Raw genomic sequence first — 19,433 nt, forward strand, 5'->3', positions numbered from 1 at the left:
GTCGGTTCTGAAGAACCATTGCCCTAATCGATTGCATCTCACCTTCTATCAGCATCAATGATCTTGCAGTACTAGCAGATAGCCTATCTACGACTGTAGCTAACCTCCTAATTTTGATGTCATTCATTATCAATCCTAAGAAAGGGAATGCAGCACCTAGTACATCTCCAACTACTTCTGCTGCACCCAGCCCTCGTTTCCATCTAGTTGATATTTCCTTCTTAGGCGTGTCTAAATTCTCAACATGATATATTTTAGGGAAGACAACAGCCAAATAACATGATCCGTACCAATTATCTGGTAACTTCACATAGGCATTTCTTCCACATACAAAATATACATTTGGTATTGCTTGCATCCCTTTCAAAAAGTTCTTAGAGTAATACTCCAATTGAAAGGCATGTTCACAATGGACTTGACCTACATAAAAGTTTTCATAATATGAGTAACTCCTGTGTATGCACAGTTTTCCCCGTTTATCCTTATCCAAAGCAATTGGACCAATACTACCCTTTCTTTGATGTGCCCTCTCCTCCTTGGTCCAATCTGTTTCCCATTGTCCTGATGCTTTCAAAATCTTCTGCCTCCTGTATCTAGTATCTACCTGTGCTATAAACTTTTTCTCAACCTCTGATATTTGACAAGTCAGATTGTTTCTTCGAGCATGTGAAGTATCTAACGTTTTCCATGGAATAAACCATTTGTGTAATCTGTCTTCGCTTTTGTAGTAGTCCCATTTGTTCAAATGCTTGAAATTCGGAACCTCTGGCAATGTCGAGTCGAAATTCGAGAAATAATACTCGAATCCTTCTCGTCCATAAAACATGCTCAACAATAAACTGCACGTTATTCCATATGTCAACGGAAGATGATGGTATCTGATACCCTCCTCCACTGAAGCTGGTAATTGCATACAAACGTAACAATCCTTCACTTCCATGGCATCAACATATTCATAAAGCAATTTAGCATAAGCATTTGACTTGTAATTTCCCTGTGACTCATCTGTGTGAAGCCTTTTTATTTCTGCATCTAACAATGCTTTGTCTTTCTCATTGATGTTTCCCTTCTCTTTAATAATGGTAGTTTTCGGTGTTGATACTCCCTTATCCTCCTTGACTGCGGTTTCATCCCCTTCGTGTCCCGCTAGGAATGAAACAGTTACCACTAAAATTATAAGAGAAACCACTACTCCTAAAAGTGTAACAGCTATACATTTTGCCCTGCGGTTCGGGTTGCCAGCCTCCATGTTCTCAAACAGTGTAGTTTTTGACTTTCTTCCAGCATTCACTTCCTCTTCTTTTCAAACAAAGTCTTTCTCTCTTGCAATGTCTTTCTTTGAACACTTGGAAGCTTGACAATTTGTTTCCGCAAAACAGTTCAAAGTCCAGTAGAAAATAGACAACCCTAGCCCTTCTCCATCCACTAAAATGAAACCCCTACCATTTTTCTTCTTCCACTCGGCGCTAGGTTATCTTGCAAAATTTTTACAATTTCTTTTCAACAGTCTTATTTTCGTCTGAAGTTATGTATGACTCAAGGAGTGACACTACGTCTTCATAAATGTCCATCCGAAGTATCATTCCCTCAGGTTCTGGGCAGTTCGTACCACAACATGGAAAGTCAACTTTTTCTAGGATTATTCTCCTTATGTCGCTCAAGACAAGTGGACGGACGAAATTGAGAGTTAACGTTTTTTCAATTTCCACTCCTGGTACTATCAGTTCTACATCCACAATCACAAAGGGGTCCGTTCTAACCAGAATCACTTTCTTCACCTTTCCAGTTCTGCGCCCCTTTGAAGACATTCACAATATGGTATTAATCCACAACAATAAGCGCTCCTAGCATTTCTACTACTCGCTCAAGCATTTCCAAACGAAGAAGAGTTCCCTCCAATATTGGATATCGTGAACAGCAAACTGGAAACTCAACTGTCTCTAAAATCAATTTTCTTATTCCACTCAGGAGAGCAGGATGAACGATGTTGAGTGTCAGCAACCTTTCGGTCTCCGCTCCTGGCAGTAGAAACCTTATTTGCACTGTGATGATCGGGTCAGTTCTGATCAGTTCCACTTCCCTGATCCTCCCTGTTCTGTGTCTCCCAGACATCTGCAACAAGGTAGGTCCAGTCGGGAGTAGAGTATCTTCTACTAGGCACTCGCACCCTCCTTGATCTTCTAAGACCCTCCTCGGCTTGATCCTGGATATCTTCTTCTGGATCTGAGTCTTCGGATATAGGAGTAAGCGTTTCTTCCTGGGCCGACCTCAAACTTAGCCTTCTTCTCCTTGTTGGCCAAGTGGCAGCTCCAAGCCTTATTCTCCTATTTCTTGTCCTCTCACTTGGTTCTTGGTCGCTCTGATACGGATCTGAGTCTGAGTCGTATTCACTTCTGCTCTCTCCTTCAGTTGCGTCTTCTGTCTCACTGCCGTCCTGCCTTCGCTCTTCTTCTGAATCCGTTGCGTTCCCAACTTCTTCCGACACCCCCTCAGCTGCCTCAATCCCTTCTTGCGACTCTTCTTCCACTTCCGGGCTTTCGTCTGGGATGGGAGCTGTTCCTTCTAGAGGTGCTGGAACTCTTCGAGTATGGGAAGCATGGATCCAATTTGGCAGCCCCCCGCACTTCACCGCGGTGTTCGTTATCAGGATTACCTGAAAGGGCCCACGCCAGCGAACATCTAGGCAGTTCTTCCGGACGTGTTTTTTAACTAAGACCCAGTCCCCTGGGTTCAGATCATGACACAGGTTCCTCGATGCTGGAACTTCAGCCGCATGCACCTGAAGGGACACAGAATGGATGGCGTCAGACAGTCCTTTACAATAATCCAAGATCAGATCATCTGTAATATTCAATAGAGCAGTAGTTGGAACTGTAGGAAGTCTCATGGCCCTCCCCATCAGGATCTCGTGGGGAGAGAGACCTGTCCTCCTATCAGGTGTGCTGCGCATGCTCATGAGCACTAAAGGAAGAGCATCTGGCCAACTCAAAGATGTGGATGCCACTACTTTAGCCAATCTATTCTTCAACGTGCCGTTCACTTGTTCCACAATTCCTGAAGCTTCTGGTCGATAACTACAATGCAGCTTTTGGTCGATATTCAGTGTGGAGCACAACATCTTCACTATTTCGCTGTTAAAATGTTTTCCTCTGTCCGATTCCAAAGAGGCATGCACCCCGAAGCGCGGTATCAACTCCCTGAGCAACAACTTTGCCACTGTGAGTGTATCGCACCTACGTGTAGGGTACGCTTCAACCCATCTGGAAAATACGCATACAATCACCAACACATACCTAAGGCGATTGACTCTTGGCATTTCGATGAAATCTAATTGCATTCTATTGAAAGGCCCCCCCGACCTCCCAATGTGACTCAGTGTGACTGGTGTTCGTTTGCCTACGTTCAGTTGTTGGCAGGTAACACATCGCTTACATACTGATTCTGCTGCTATTCTAAATTTAGGGCAATACCAAGTTTGCCTAAACACTCTCATCATAGCATCCCTTCCTAGATGTACTGGACCATGTATTTCTCTCGCCATGGGATTAGCTAATTCTTCAGGTAACACAGCTCTCCCATCTGCTGAAACCCAAAAATCCATTTCACTTCGCACACAACCTGCTATTTCCCATGCCTTTTTCTCTGTTTCAGGTGCGTTCTCCTGCATTATTCTTAAATCCTCCCAAGTGTCTACAGTTTCTAACATCATACTTAATTCAGTCTTTTCTTCTGCACCTTCTATTTCCACCTTTGAGAAAGAATAATTTTGTTCCGCACAATAGCGTGCGACTTCATCAGCGTATCTGTTGCCTTGTGACACAAAATCTGTATTCTTAGTATGAGCTACACATTTTACTATTGCGATATCAACTGGACCTTGCAATGCTTCTAACAACAGCCGCACAAATTCTCCATTTCGAATGGGCGAACCAGAGGAGGTCATGTAACCCCTCTGAGACCACAACTGCCCGAAATCATGAACCACACCGAAACCATATTGGCTGTCCGTGTAGATGGTGACTCTCTTTCCGTTTCCTGCTATGCAGGCACGAGTTAGGGCAATAATTTCTGCTACCTGTGCGGAATGTACTCCTTCCAGGCAAGCGGCTTCCACAACTCCAGTAATGGTACAAACAGCATAAGCTGCTCTCAACCGACCAGTATCGTCTCTTAAACATGAGCCATCAACAAAGTAAATTTCATCGGGGTCAGACAATGGCTCATCCACAATATCTGGTCTGGGTTTCGTGCATAGTTCAGTCACATCAAGGCAATCATGGTCTTCACATCCTTCGCCTTCTATCACAGTGGGTAATGGCATCAAAGTAGCAGGATTCAAGACAGAGCATCTCCTGAGGGTCACGTTCTCTGCGGCAAGTATAACTTGCTCGTAGCGCGTGAGCCTACTATTGGTCAGATGCTGCGTCTTCGTCCTGGTCATTAGCAATTCAACTGAATGTGGTACATACACCACCACTGGATGTCCCATCACAATACTCTCGCTCCTTTCAATGCTGACACCCGTTGCAGCAACGGACTTGAGACATCCGGGCAACGCTGCGGCTACTGGATCTAATGTAGCCGAAAAATATGCAACTGGTCTACGGGCATTTCCGTGGGTCTGTGCCAAGACTGACAAAGCACATCCCTCTCTCTCACAGCAATAGAGTGAAAATGACTTCTCGTAATCAGGCATTCCCAGAGCCGGAGCACGACATAAATCGTCTCTCAGCTGTAAAAACGCCACTAGACATTCTTCATCCCATGGTACCGGATCACTCACCTCCTTGTGCGTCAGTTTCTGTAAGGGCTTTGCTTTCAGTGAGAAGTTAACTATCCACTGTCGGCAGTAACCCACCATTCCTAGGAACATTCTAACTTCTCTCTGTGCTGTAGGCGCATTCATTTTCATTATCGCCTCAATCCTCTCTGGGGACACCTTACGTTTCCCTTTTTCTAACCTGTGCCCTAGATACTGTACTTCTGTCAGACAATACTGCAACTTGCTCGGAGATACCTTATGTCCATTTTCAGCTAAATGATTCAGTAAGGCAATTGAATCTGCTTTACAAGCTTCCTCTGTCTCTGACGCAACAAGTAGGTCACCTATGTACTGTACCAGAACCGAGTTCTGTGGCAGTACTAGATTCTCAAGATTCTTCTTCAACAACTGATTAAAGATGGATGGGCTGTCTGTGAATCCTTGTGGGATTCGACACCATGTTAAAACGCGATCTTCCATTTTAAAAGCAAAAAGATACCTGCTCTCTTCATCCAATGGGATTGAAAAGAAAGCCTGACAAAGATCTATCACTGTGAACCATTCTGCTTGACATGGTATTTGAAACAGTATCACTGATGGATTCGGTACCACGGGACAACATGAAACGACTATGTTGTTAATTTTTCGTAAATCCTGCACTATCCTGAATTTCCCGCTAGGTTTCTGCAAACCCATAATCGGGGAGTTACAAGGACTGCCCACGATTTCTTTCAATATTCCCTGTTGAATCATTGACTCGATCACAGGCTTTATTCCTGCAATCGTTTCCTGTGACAATTTGTATTGAGGCGTTCTTGGAAACTCAACATTTGGTTTTACCAATATTTTTACCGGTTCTACCCCTTTAATCAATCCTATATCTTCTCCTGTGAAATCCCACACCTCTGACGCCACTGCATCTCTTAAATCTTGGGGAAGATCTTCTACAGTCAGAGTAGGATATAGTTCTACACAGAATTTTGAATTGGCCACCTTAAAGGTAGCATCATCGTCGGTAGTCTGTACCTCCACTCCTTGTGGGGTGCAGTATATGGTGCAATTCAATTTGCATAACAAATCCCTTCCCAACAGACATACCGGACTCGAGTCACAAACCACAAACTGATGTTCGTTCATGTGGTTTCCAATTTTCACAGACACTGGTTCTGTCAAAGGACTAGTCATTCTTTTATTTGCGACTCCTACCACCTGAATAGTTTCCCCTGACATTGGCAAGTCTGGAACCACCGCTGATCTCAGAGTCGAACGAGTAGCCCCAGTATCCACTAAGAACGTAGTGGGACACCCTGCCACTTCTGCCTCAACAAATGGCCCTCTTTGATCCACTTCTAGGACTGCCCCAAGGGTACAATCCTCTTCACTGCTCACCCGTTGTCCTGTCAATGGATCAATGTAATAACACTTTTCTTCCTCGATAAACAGAGGCATTTGTTTAAAGACCTTTCCCCCAGCTGCTATCTTCGGTGGCTGTGGGAATTGGGCCCGTGGAGCCGAAGTCCCCCCTTTGGCCACCTTGCCTCCTGGAACTGTCACCTTTTGCACTGGGACTTCTTGGACCTGCTCTTCTACTTCTAGCTCTCCATTTTCAGGGTTAAAGGGACACTCGCGTCGCCAATGCCCCACCTGGTGACACTGATGACACTTTGTCGTTTTCTTTAAAGTGGCAAAGTCTATCCTAGGTCTCTGCCCTTCCTCATTGTCCTTATTCTGACCGTTTGGCTTTCGTCCCATCCCCTGTTTCTGCTGGCCACCCTTCCCAGCGGACTGCATTTGCACCACCATCAATTTCTCCTTTAGATTCTTGGCTTTAGAATCTATCTCGTCACTGCAGTACCTCGCATAACGTAAAATCTCATCTAGTGGTTTGTTCTGCCAACAGATTAAATGTTGCTGTATCATCAAACAAATATCAGGTCTCAACCCCAAGACAAACTTTGACACAAACTGCCCTATATCTTTGGGATCCATTACATCTAGTCCACTGTATTGCTTGAATGTTTTCAATAACCTTTCATAAAACTCGTGAACTGTCTCCTTGGGTTCCTGCCTTGTTCGGTCTATTTTTACCCAGTCTATGTCCTGTGGTGGTACCTTATCTTTCAGCCATGCTATTACCCTTTCATACTTTCGCATGACAATCTCGGACGGTCCATTAGTCCGAGCATCCCTCACTGGTTCAGTATTTGGCCATTCAACACTAGTCTTACAAGGCCACAGATCAGATGGGACCACGATGTCAAACAACGTGTTCAAATCAATCCACAATACCTTCGAAATTTTAACAAACCTCTCTACCTGCTTATACCACTCTACTGGATTGTCCCGCAACTTCGGAAATGAGTTGGTGAATGCAGCTAAGTCTCCTCTACTCCAGGGCACATGTACATAATTTCCATTTGATATTTCTCGCAAAGGGAATGCCTCCATATGCATTACCCTTCCCTCGGGGGTCATCACATTTGCACTTCGTCTAACTGTGCCCTTTTTTGACCACCTTTCTTCCCATTTATCCAGTTCTCTCCACACTCTTATCCCTGATACCAGCTCTCTTATGTGTGTTTTTAATCCAGTAGTTCTCTTCTCATCTAGATCCTGGTCTGCGTACTGTAATCTGTGGTTACTCTGTAATGCCCTTGTCCTAGACAAATCCACGGCATATCTATCTGCCAAATCAGTCAGTTTCTCATGAAACGCTCTAGCTTTCCTAGTAATATCCTTTGCCATGAACAATAACTCATCCTGTTCATACAATTCTATCCTTTCCAAAGGCAAGGTTCCATCTATTATCTCATCAACATCTGATTTTAAACTGGTAACATCAAGCCTTTTTGCCTTAATTTCAGCTTTCAAGACACTCAATTTAGCTCCTCCATCCGCATCTCTCCCATCCCAGCTCCGAGATCTTCGTTTAGGTATTGGTGAGTTATAGGGAGTCCTCCCCTGTTCCCATCTCTCTAGGTCCCATGCCTTTCCATCTTCTCGGGGTGGGTGGTGAAACACTCCTTCATGCCTCATAGCCCCTCTCTCCCCATCCTGACTAGTTTCACGGGATGCAGGGTAAGATGTTCCATTACTCCCTCTTTCTTCCCTACTTCCCTGTGATTCCTGATTATTCGAGGCGTGGCGGGACCTATCACTGTTCTCCTTTCTCCAATGTTGAACGTCTTCCCCAAGTGTATGATGAAGGCACCTAAACCTATTCTGAAAAGCCCGTACCGCCTCATCTCCTCCTTTCCCCCAGAGACGGGACATTTCCTCACATTCTACAATCCTAGTATTTTGTTCCGGCTGTTCTCTCTGATTTGTAGGACATGCATCCCCTCTATTCTCTTGACTTTGGCCTTCCCGGCCCTGACTGCTTTCGCTGGCCCCACAATGAGATACAGTCCCGTTACCCCTGCTTTCCCACTCTGGTTCCGTTCTTGTCCTGTTACTCGGAGATACTATGGACCCGTCCCATTCCCTCAAATCAGCTCTTAACTCTGAAAAGGATCTTGGCCGCGGTCCCCTTAGATCCATTGGTCCTCTTGGACCTCCCTGTTCTGAATTGGGACCGACAGTCGTGTCTAATGGGGTATTCCATGTTACCGATCCTGGCAATTGCTTCCATGCATTTGTCACATTATTCCTTCTTTCCATCTCAATCCTTTCCCTATCCAATTGCCTTTGTTGTTCCCCTCTATCTCTCTCAGGGTTATAGATCGAAACTATGGGTCCTATGGTAACAGGCACTTGAAGAGCGTCTGGTAATCCCACAGACTCAGCCCTTTCGGTGGTTGGCGTTTTCTGCACCACAAACCTTCCCACTACACTCTGTACAGTGTTGTTTGGAGGTGTTTCTCCGCCTTTGATAGGTGTCCATTCCGATATAGGGAGTGGTGTATATCCCTCTATGTCATTTCCATCTTCCCTTGCGAGCCCTCTATCTTCTATTAACCCCACTCTCGGAGGTGGTCTATCCATTAACAATCTGTTTATCAGATTGTCCTCCGACTCGCTTTCCTCGTCTTCTTCCATGAGGTTTCCTCCTCCTGACACCTCCCTCATCGGATACATTTTCTCCACCTCAATAGTCTGTACTCTCCAACGCTTTTCCTCCTCATCCCATTTGGAATCTCGCACTGCCCTTACCGATCGCGTCAGTCTTTGTTGACGCCTGTTCAAATTTCGGTCGTGTGCAGCCTTAATCCATGCATTAAGAGCCTCAAACTGTGTTGGTCTGGGCGAGGGTTTCAATGAGGACATGGTTGCTTTTAGCCGATGTAACACCTCTAATTTAAACGTCCCGTACCTCGGGAACTGCATTTCCTCATTCCCTTCCGTAAGCTTATTCCAAGCCCCAATCCATAATATCGTATGCAGCCCCACATTCGTTGCCATATAATGAGCTGGCGTACCCTCCGGCGGAGCCTCTTCCCCATAATAATGTTCACTTCGTTTACGTTTAAAAATCCCTTTCAAACACTTAAAACACTTCATGATTTCTCTTTTCTCCGCGTTTGTTTACTTCCTGATGACACTCCACCAATCTCAGCGCCGTTCTCACTAACTGGCCTATCCGTACGCGACTTTCCTCCGACGTCACGCTAGCCGCCCAACCAGAGCGCGGCTTTAGCTAACGTCACACCAACCGCTCAATCACAGCGCGGCTCTAGCCGACGTCACCCGTCCCCCTTCGCAGCAGTTCCCCTCCTTTCTCAGCTCGTCTCCTCGGTCATGCACGCGTCCCATTCATACTCTGAAAAATGATTACTTCCGTCCAAGCGATCACCTTTCTTTGACTGTACGCCCACAGTCTTTCTGTAGTTGTCACCTTAACTTGGCGAAATGTCTTTCCGTTTACTTCCAGACAATCGCCTTCTCCGATAGGGTACTCACACACAGTAACTTTCGACCAGCGTCCGTTACTCATACACTCACTCTTACACTCCCCCTATTTTGGATCCACGGCGGTCAATGGTACCTCGTGACCTCCGTACTATGGTCGACAACTACCCTGGATGTTCGATACACCCAAAACCACTTAAGCTCTGGCCTGAACTTAAGATTTCACCAGTTCACCCGTTTACCAGGTTACCAGCTTACCAGGTTGCGCGCGCTCACAACCTTCTCTCATTCACACTACAGGCATTCAACTCCGCAAGACATTACAATACAAATACAACACAAAACACCGCAATCTGTTCACGCATGACCCTTTTTATACTCACTCTCCGATACTGCTGCTTTTCTCGCACCGTCTGCACCTTTCGGCACACGATTCTTCCGCTGCTCGTCTCTCGACGTCTCGGGCCTTGGGGTAAACTAACCTCTCTAGATTACCTTCCTCAAGAAGATAACCATCCTCACTCTGCTACCAACTGCTAACGCGGGATTACTGGTTACTAATTATCTTACCAAATCCCAAACTACGTCGATTGAATCGTTGGTACCTGTCATTGAGTAAAAAGTAATCTAGCAATATGTCAATCAATTTAAGAACTTACACCACTCTAAATGACCACTGACCAAATTTAAGTTTTAAAGATTTAATATAAAGTCAAAGATAACTGAAGATACAAACTTCTCAAAATGAGATTCAAAAGGTAAATTGGTATCACTATAAACATGAACTTCTTGAATAATCTAAGTCTGAAGAACAAAATAATAAGTACAAGCTCAAAAACCATAAGGGTTGTCAAAATAGATATAAGTTGCAATCTCAAAGTCATTACAGAAAAGAAAATTAAGGTTAGTCTGTCCCTACACTATTTTAAATGACATCCCTACTTAGCAAGATCTTAACCCTCTAGGTGTCAGCCGTGGTGACTTCCTAAGAAGATCACGCACTTCTCTTTGTCTCTTCTCTAATAATGGGTCTCTCCTGATCAGCCTATCTGCCTACCCATCCGCTTCCTTAGGCTCCCAAAATCATCTGCTCTGCTCTCCTCCCGGGTCTCTTTCCCTAATACCAAATCACATTTTCAATAGAAACGCCCCTTGGGACGCCCCTCACGTGGTACATCTTTGCGCGGCAAACTCCATGATGGTACTCTTCAAGACCCTCGTTATAGTTGACCTTGGTTCCCGGGCTTCTTCTCCAGTGCGCTGATACCCCCTGAAATTCCTGGAAACTCCTACAGGCCTGCGCAAGGCGCCACTGAACAAAGTCCCTTTCATTCGAGCTGATTAGGACCCTCGCACCTGCATACAGCTCGTCCTGCAGTGGGCCTCAAATTCCAGACTCCACCATATCTTAAGTCGTAAAACACTCTCAAAGCTCTGTGATGGACACCTCGCGACCTCTTCTCTAACGAGCACATGACGATTTAAACGACATGACATTATCTCCTCTGGCCTACTTGATTTACATGCAGCAGGTCCCTGCACTCTTAAAACGTTAACTTGATTTAAACAGCAAACATTCTTAACTAGCATACGTTTCTAAAATAACACATCTATAAAGCATATACTTTTAACCCTAAGTTCAATAGTACATTTGGAAGAACCATGTCAACCTTATCTCACATTAATTTAGCAGCACGTTCAGGTTTGCTGTGAATTGCCCTAAGGCCTACACATAATACTGGATTTTAAAGTTACATTTAATTCGGACATGATTCTTTTAACATGAGAACGTGAGGTTTTCATATTCATTCCAACATTTCTACATTAATCTCACACCGTTACAATTATAGTTACTCTACTTAACATTCTATACATTTCACTACTGAATATAAAACACTCTGTATATTTTCACTCCTAGATATAAAACACTCGTGTGCAAAACATGTTTAAACTAACTACGTGCTTGTAAATATGGCGTACTTATACATTTTTTTTCCAAACTTGTGCTCTCTCACTGACTCTCACTACATAGGCCCCAAATGTGCTACATTTCATGCAGCCAAAATATCTCTACTGTATTGTATAATGTATTCCAGCTGTTCCTTCAGCTCCCCACCTGTACCCTAGAGTTGCAATCCTGCTGGAAGATGTCTGATTGTCTGATAGATCCATTCTCCTGTGTGAAACTCAGAGGCACTTCATGTCAGAGGATCCTAGAGGCGGCCAACACTTGATTAGATAGGGCCATAAGAAGCTCAGGATAGAAACCTTCTTTCTGCCAGGTTTTGGAAAATAAAAGGAGCGCACAGGAAGAGTGTATTGTTCCATACTCATGAAGATTATTGCATGTGGGGATCAGAGTTCTTTATCAATGAGTCTTTATTTACCAGACAATTTCCGTTTAACACCTTCTTCAGGTTTCTAAGCAGAGCTTCTGAACATGGCCATTAAAGAGTGTGATGGCTACACTGATATCACTCTTTGTTTGTTGTTTGTTAGTCAAACTAAACATGATTTAGGACCACTACCCTGTTAAGAGTTGTAGTTATGTCATACATAGTTTAGGATCTATATTTGTGCAAAAGTAGCAGATCTATTGTGAGCAATATGTTTAAAACCCTTTGTTACTTACAGATTCCTCAGCTTGTCTCTTGTAGGCTTTGACCTTCAACTGCAGTTTGTCTGCCAGGTCCTGCAGTCTCAGGACATTCTTCTTATCCTCTTCGGACTATAGGCAAATAGAAAACACACATGGACAATGCAATTCCTAATGAACAGTATTTGCAGTAATTATTGAAGTATTGTAATAATAACCACTGTCTCCTGGGTAGCCGTAAATTACACCTTATAGCCATCCCCGGTGGCCCATTCAGCCATTAAATGCCACCCTGGGTTTATTTAGTCCGTGTAAGATGAGGGTCCTTAACAAGGGAGCGTGCCTTTAATGTTTGTTGTAGTCTCTGAGGTGAGCTATAAGTCTATGGATGTTACATGCTGTATCAAACTTCCTATGACTATACCAGTAGTTGCCAGGGTCACATACAATGGATTGCAATGTCTTTGTGGAAGACATGGATGGAAGGAAGACACTTCTCTGCAGTCTGGCCTCTTTGTCTGCTCTGCTAAACTTCTTTCCTCCATTAATTTGTCAGGGCAGGGAATGCAGAGCCCCTTCCTCTTACTCAAGTCAATACCACTTTATTCGATTATTTAAAATCATACAAAGTACACACAAACATACAAAAATTACATTCATTATATTCTGTAAAAACAAAATTAAAAGTTTTAAAAATCGACATTAACAGTGTATTTAAAAATTTATCAGAAGGCGTACTTTAAAAAATGAGGTAGGCGAAATTGTGAAGAAGAAATAACTTGTCCTCATTAAAAATTCAGTAGCAGTGATCATGAGCACAAAATATCCATACCATCAATGTTATTTATACCTCTTAACTTCTTTGCACGAATAGCAGCAACCAGAAAACTAGCCACATTAAAAATTACCCAGGGACTATCAAGCAGCTGTAAATATAATAAAGCAGGCCTCACCTGGGCAATCCCCAACGTCTTAACAACGGTCTTAAAATTTTTAACCTGCTCTCGTAATAATATCCGCAAAAGAAAGTAAAGTGCAATGTATCCTGTATAGACATATCATCGCATTTACAAAGTGCCGTATCCTCAGGTTTACCCCACCCATCAAACACTCCCAGGGCATAATGCATTAAATTAAACCTAAACTTTGTCAATAGAATGCGGTGGAAAGGCCTTGTAACTATCTGTAAATACGGCTCTATCGATGTTGTCTTGGACAGTAAATAATGAGCTCTAACAAGAGGTCTTTTAATCTCACTCGCCTCCCTCTCCATCGCTCTACGGGCCATAACATTTTTCTTCACCCAAACGATGTCCCCTTTAACAATTGAAGCCGGGTTTTCAAATAGGTCAGGTCGGCCCAATTGCCTCAGCTCATGGCAAACGTAGGATAACCACTGGATATCCTTAGCTTTATCAAGTTTAAGACAGTCTTTCATAATCAAATGATTTAGGTTTAGGTCTGAATTAATCCATACTTTTAGCCAACATATAAGGGGGACCACACTAATGGAATCAGCCACAAACCCCATCCCTAACTCCTGATGTACTGAAAAGGTAGGGGAGGATTGGGGGACTGCGAGGATAGAATGGAAGAATTTGTTCTCAACTTTTTGTAATTCCTCCGCTTGCTTATACCCCCAGATTGCTGAACCATACAATGCTGCTGAAAGGTATTTAGCCTTATAGATGGAAAGTACAGCTTCGCATGGCCTGCCTCCTAGTCTTTGGGAAAAACTTTTAACGGCCGAAGTTGCCCTGGTCATTGAGTTTTTTTTTGCCAGAAGTTGGGGGGGCCCAAGAGTATTGTTCGTCGAACAATATGCCCAAATATGTGAAGGATTTTACCCTTTTTAATTCTGCATCCTTGCAGAAAAATGTTCTAGCCTTCTTTCTTCCAGGCCCCATTACCATAGTGGGGGATTTGGCACTGTTTACAACCAGATCCAAGGAATCCATAAAAGCCCCAAACGCAATTAGAAATCTTTGTAGACCGAGTGGGGTACGGGCTATTAGGACCGCGTCATCCGCGTATAGGAGAACTGGGATGAAAGTTTCTCCTATACGCGGAATGTCCAGTGTAGATGTTAACAAATATTTATCTGAGGAGTTCACATATAGAGTAAAAAGGAGAGGGGCCAGTATGCACCCTTGTCTGACCCCTCTACCTGATTTAAAGGACCGTGAGCAAGCTCCTTCCTGGGTTAACCTTACACTTGCCATTAAATCCCTGTGTAGGTCAGCCATAAAATATACCAGGCCAGGCTCAAAACCCATGTCCAGTAACATTCTCCACAGCTTTGATCTATTAACTAGATCAAACGCTGTGGAGAGGTCCATAAAACCAAGATAAATCAACCCTTTGGCCGCTCTAGGGTACTTCTGTGATAACAGATAAAGATTCAGGCACTGATCCTCTGTGCTTCTGCCTGCTCTGAAGCCATACTGGCAATCCGACAAGATTTTATTATCCGTGGACCATTTTGTTAATTTATTCAGTATGACTCTACCCATAATTTTCACCGATGAATCAATCAACGAAATGGGTCGATAGCAGCGCGGTTCCCCCCTTTGTCCCTTCTTAAACACCGGTATTATGATGGATTTAGCCCATGTTTCAGGAAAACCTGCTTTAGTAGTTGTATTAAAAACATTTGTCAAGATGTTTGCCCACTCCTTTGGATTACTCTTGAGTAAATCGGCAGGCACTCCGTCTGGGCCAGGCGCCTTGTTACTTTTGGTATCATTTATGGCCTGCTCCACCTCCATTATACTAAAAGCTACATCTCTCTTTTCATCATCGCCCGCGTCTGACAAAAATGGGGGAACATTTGTCTTACTAGCATACATCATTTCAAAATGGGAGATCCAGTCCTGCTCTGAGATAATAATGTCCAGTAGCCTATTCTCATCCCCGGTAAAAAGAGGGCTGTTAACTATATCCCAAAATTTAGCACTGTCCTTCAATACTGCCGTGTCCATTAAACTTTCCCACGCCATTTGTTTAATTTCCTTTTTTCTGGTTAACTGGGCATTTTTATAATCTTTCCTTAGATCCTTAATTAAAAGATTATCTCTGGGTTTCTTTTTCAGTGCTTTCAACAAGGATTGGTGCGCCCTAGAGCAGTTGGAATCAAACCATCGTTTCAGTTTAACCGGTTTATGTTTAGCTGGGCATGTAAGTTCCAGGGCCACCTGTTTACAAATTTTTTCAAAGGCAGTAATTATTTCCTTCCCTTGTGGAGACTGATTATTACATATTTCCAGTCCATCCTTGACTCTAACATGTAGGCAATTTAACAGATCTTCAGGTATAATTTTAGACCATTTCAGCCTCCTCCCTCGCTCTTTTGTTTTGACATGTGTTGGCCCTCTAACCCCTGACCCTAATTCTAAATATTCAAAACCGCCATCAAGTTTAATAATCACTGGATTATGATCACTGAATTGGGACAAAATTGCATTATACACAATTACATGTTTTAACAAGGCCGGTGAGATAAATATGTAGTCGATAATTGAATTATTCTCCCGACCCTTAAATGTGGAAACCCTCTCTTGCGTGTCATAAAAGCTCGGTTCATATAAATCACAGGATGCCAGAAGGTATTCCAGCGCCTCCCCCTTCATAGTATGTTCAAAATGGGGGACTGATGCAAACGCGGGACCATGGTCCTCCCTTATTCGACAATTATGTTTACACAAATTAATATTAAAATCTCCCAAAATAATAATATACACGAAAGTGGTTTGTTGACTTTTATAATCTTTTAAAAAATGGGTCAAAAGAAGTGTTCGTTGTGTTGCCCCCCTTCCTCTGCATTATAAAAATGTATCACAAGTGTTTTGCCATAGCTTAGGTCCATAAATTCTATAGCAAGTACATTAGGGGATCGAACATCCAACATTCTTACTGTCCCTTTTAATCTAATGGAGACTAGGAGCATTAGCCCTCCCTTTGATCTCCCTGCTAAAGAAGGCCGCGCCGGCACTGTATAAGTCTTATAGCCATCCACCCAGAAGTCTCCCTTCCTATCCCATGTTTCTTGGAATGCAACAATGTCTGTGGAGGTTAATGATGACAACCAGAGGGAGTCATCTCTTTTGGACCGTAGTCCCGCAATATTCCACGACATGACGCTAAATATATCTGACTCTGTGGTTAGATGGTCAATATCTTCTGTTACTTATTTGGCATCAGTCACAGAAGGAGGGAAGGAGGAAAACCTCCCTGTAGTGAGTAATGATCAGAGATTCTTATTTCCAAGATTGCTGTTACAGATCATGAAATGCTGAAATGAGGCAGGGGAAATAAAAAGGTAAGAGCTGTAAAATAGGTCTTTGGAATACCAATGGCATTAAACCTATAGCAGTCTTTACATTCTGCTGTCATTTCCTTGCATTTAGTGATACAAGTATTCTTAGATTTCATTCATTATACATGCAGCTGTGATGCATGTGAAAATTGACAACATATTCTGCATTAGTTTCTTGCACAGATATAGTGAAGGGCTCAAATGGGTGAAATGTAAATACAACTAGTCGCCGCACAGCATGGTTGATGCAACGGCCTAACAGTCCTGCTTGGATCTTAAATTTCAATAGCAATGGTCTAATTTATATACATAAGAATCTTCATCCTCATGGTAAAACATTCTGGGTTATGATCTACATACTATGTGAGCTTGCAGGATGCAAAGCTCTGGGACTCGTAGAGAGGCCTGCAATGAGAAGCACGCCTTATACTATGTGAGCTTGCAGGATGCAAAGCTCTGGGACTCGTAGAGAGCCCTGCAATGAGAAGCACGCCTTATACTATGTGAGCTGGCAGGATGCAAAGCTCTGAGACTCATAGGGACTAGAGAGGCCTGCAATGAGAAATATGCCTTATACTATGTGAGCTGGCAGGATGCAAAGCTCTGGGACTCGTAGGGACTAGAGAGGCCTGCAATGAGAAGCACGCCTTATACTATCTGAGCTAGCAGGATGCAAAGCTCTGGGACTCGTAGAGAGGCCTGCAATGAGAAGTATGCCTTATACGATGTGTGCTGGCAGGATGCAAAACTCTGGGACTCGTAAGGACTAGAGAGGCCGGCAATGAGAAGCACGCCTTATACTATGTGAGCTGGCAGGATGCAAAGCTCTGGGACTCGTAGGGACTAGAGAGGCCTGCAATGAGAAGCACGCCTTATACTATGTGAGCTGTCAGGATGCAAAGCTCTGGGACTCATAGGGACTAGAGAGGCCTGCAATGAGAAATATGCCTTATACTATGTGAGCTGGCAGGATGCAAAGCTCTGGGACTCGTAGGGACTAGAGAGGCCTGCAATGAGAAGCACGCCTTATACTATCTGAGCTGGCAGGATGCAAAGCTCTGGGACTCGTAGAGAGGCCTGCAATGAGAAGTATGCCTTATACGATGTGTGCTGGCAGGATGCAAAACTCTGGGACTCGTAAGGACTAGAGAGGCCGGCAATGAGAAGCACGCCTTATACTATGTGAGCTGGCAGGATGCAAAGCTCTGGGACTCGTAGGGACTAGAGAGGCCTGCAATGAGAAGCACACCTTATACTATGTGAACTGGCAGGATGCAAAGCTCTGGGACTCGTAGAGATGCCTGCAATAAGAAGCACGCCTTATACTATGTGAGCTGGCAGGATGCAAAGCTCTGGGACTCGTAGAGAGCCCTGCAATGAGAAGCACGCCTTATACTATGTAAGCTGGCAGGATGCACAGCTCTGGGACTCGTAGAGAGGCCTGCAATGAGAAGCACGCCTTATACTATGTGAGCTGGCAGGATGCAGAGCTCTGGGACACGTAGAGAGGCCTTTAATGAGAAGCACGCTTTATACTATGTGAGCTGGCAGGATGCAGAGCTCTGGGACTCGTAGAGAGGCCTGCAATAAGAAGCACGCCTTATACTATGTGAGCTGGCAGGATGCAAAGCTCTGGGACTCGTAGAGAGGCCTTTAATGAGAAGCACGCCTCATACTATGTGAGCTGGCAGGATGCAAAGCTCTGGGACTCGTAGAGAATCCTGCAATGAGAAGCACGCCTTATACTATGTGAGCTTGCAGGATGCAAAGCTCTGGGACTCGTAGAGAGGCCTGCAATGAGAAGCACGCCTTATACTATGTGAGCTTGCAGGATGCAAAGCTCTGGGACTCGTAGAGAGGCCTGCAATGAGAAGCACGCCTTATACTATGTGAGCTTGCAGGATGCAAAGCTCTAGGACTCGTAGAGAGCCCTGCAATGAGAAGCACGCCTTATACTATGTGAGCTGGCAGGATGCAAAGCTCTGGGACTCGTAGAGAGGCCTGCAATGAGAAGCACGCCTTATACTATGTGAGCTGGCAGGATGCAAAGCTCTGGGACTAGTAGAGAGGCTTGCAATGAGAAGCACGCCTTATACTATGTGAGCTGGCAGGATGCAAAGCTCTGGGACTCGTAGAGAGGCCTGCAATGAGAAGCACGCCTTATACTATGTGAGGCGGCAAGATGCAACGCTCTGGGACTCGTAGAGAGGCCTGCAATGAGAAGCACGCCTTATACTATGTGAGCTGGCAGGATGCAAAGCTCTGGGACTCGTTGAGAGGCCTTCAATGAGAAGCATGCCTTATACTATGTGAGCTGGCAGGATGCAAAGCTCTGGGACTCGTAGAGAGGCCTGCAATGAGAAGCACGCCTTATACTATGTGAGCTGGCAGGATGCAAAGCTCTGGGACTCATAGAGAGGCCTGCAATGAGAAGCACGCCTTATACTATGTGAGGCGGCAAGATGCAAAGCTCTGGGACTCGTAGAGAGGCCTGCAATGAGAAGCACGCCTTATACTATGTGAGCTGGCAGGATGCAAAGCTCTGGGACTCATAGAGAGGCCTGCAATGAGAAGCACGCCTTATACTATGTGAGCTGGCAGGATGCAAAGCTCTGGGACTCGTTGAGGCCTGCAATGAGAAGTATGCCTTATACTATGTGAGCTGGCAGGATGCAAAGCTCTGGGACTCATAGGGACTAGAGAGGCCTGCAATGCGGAGCACGCCTTATACTATGTGAGCTGGCAGGATGCAAAGCTCTGGGACTCATAGGGACTAGAGAGGCCTGCAATGAGAAGCACGCCTTATACTATGTGAGCTGGCAGGATGCAAAGCTCTGGGACTCGTAGAGAGCCCTGCAATGAGAAGCACGCCTTATACTATGTGAGGCGGCAAGATGCAAAGCTCTCTGACT

At 44.4% G+C, this 19,433-nt stretch overlaps 1 long non-coding RNA gene across 2 annotated transcripts in view; it reads right to left on the reverse strand.

The window, feature by feature from the left end:
- LOC144785855 (uncharacterized) overlaps window positions 1–19,433 on the reverse strand; it is a 92,969-nt gene that overhangs the window by 46,056 nt on the left and 27,480 nt on the right. For both annotated transcript variants that reach the window (XR_013602050.1, XR_013602049.1), the window contains exon 2: window positions 12,243–12,338. This is a non-coding gene — a long non-coding RNA (uncharacterized LOC144785855). The remainder of the gene's footprint in view (window positions 1–12,242; window positions 12,339–19,433) is intronic.

Source organism: Lissotriton helveticus, chromosome 10, assembly GCF_964261635.1.
Source record: "Lissotriton helveticus chromosome 10, aLisHel1.1, whole genome shotgun sequence".
In the NCBI taxonomy this organism is placed as follows: Eukaryota; Metazoa; Chordata; class Amphibia; order Caudata; family Salamandridae; genus Lissotriton; species Lissotriton helveticus.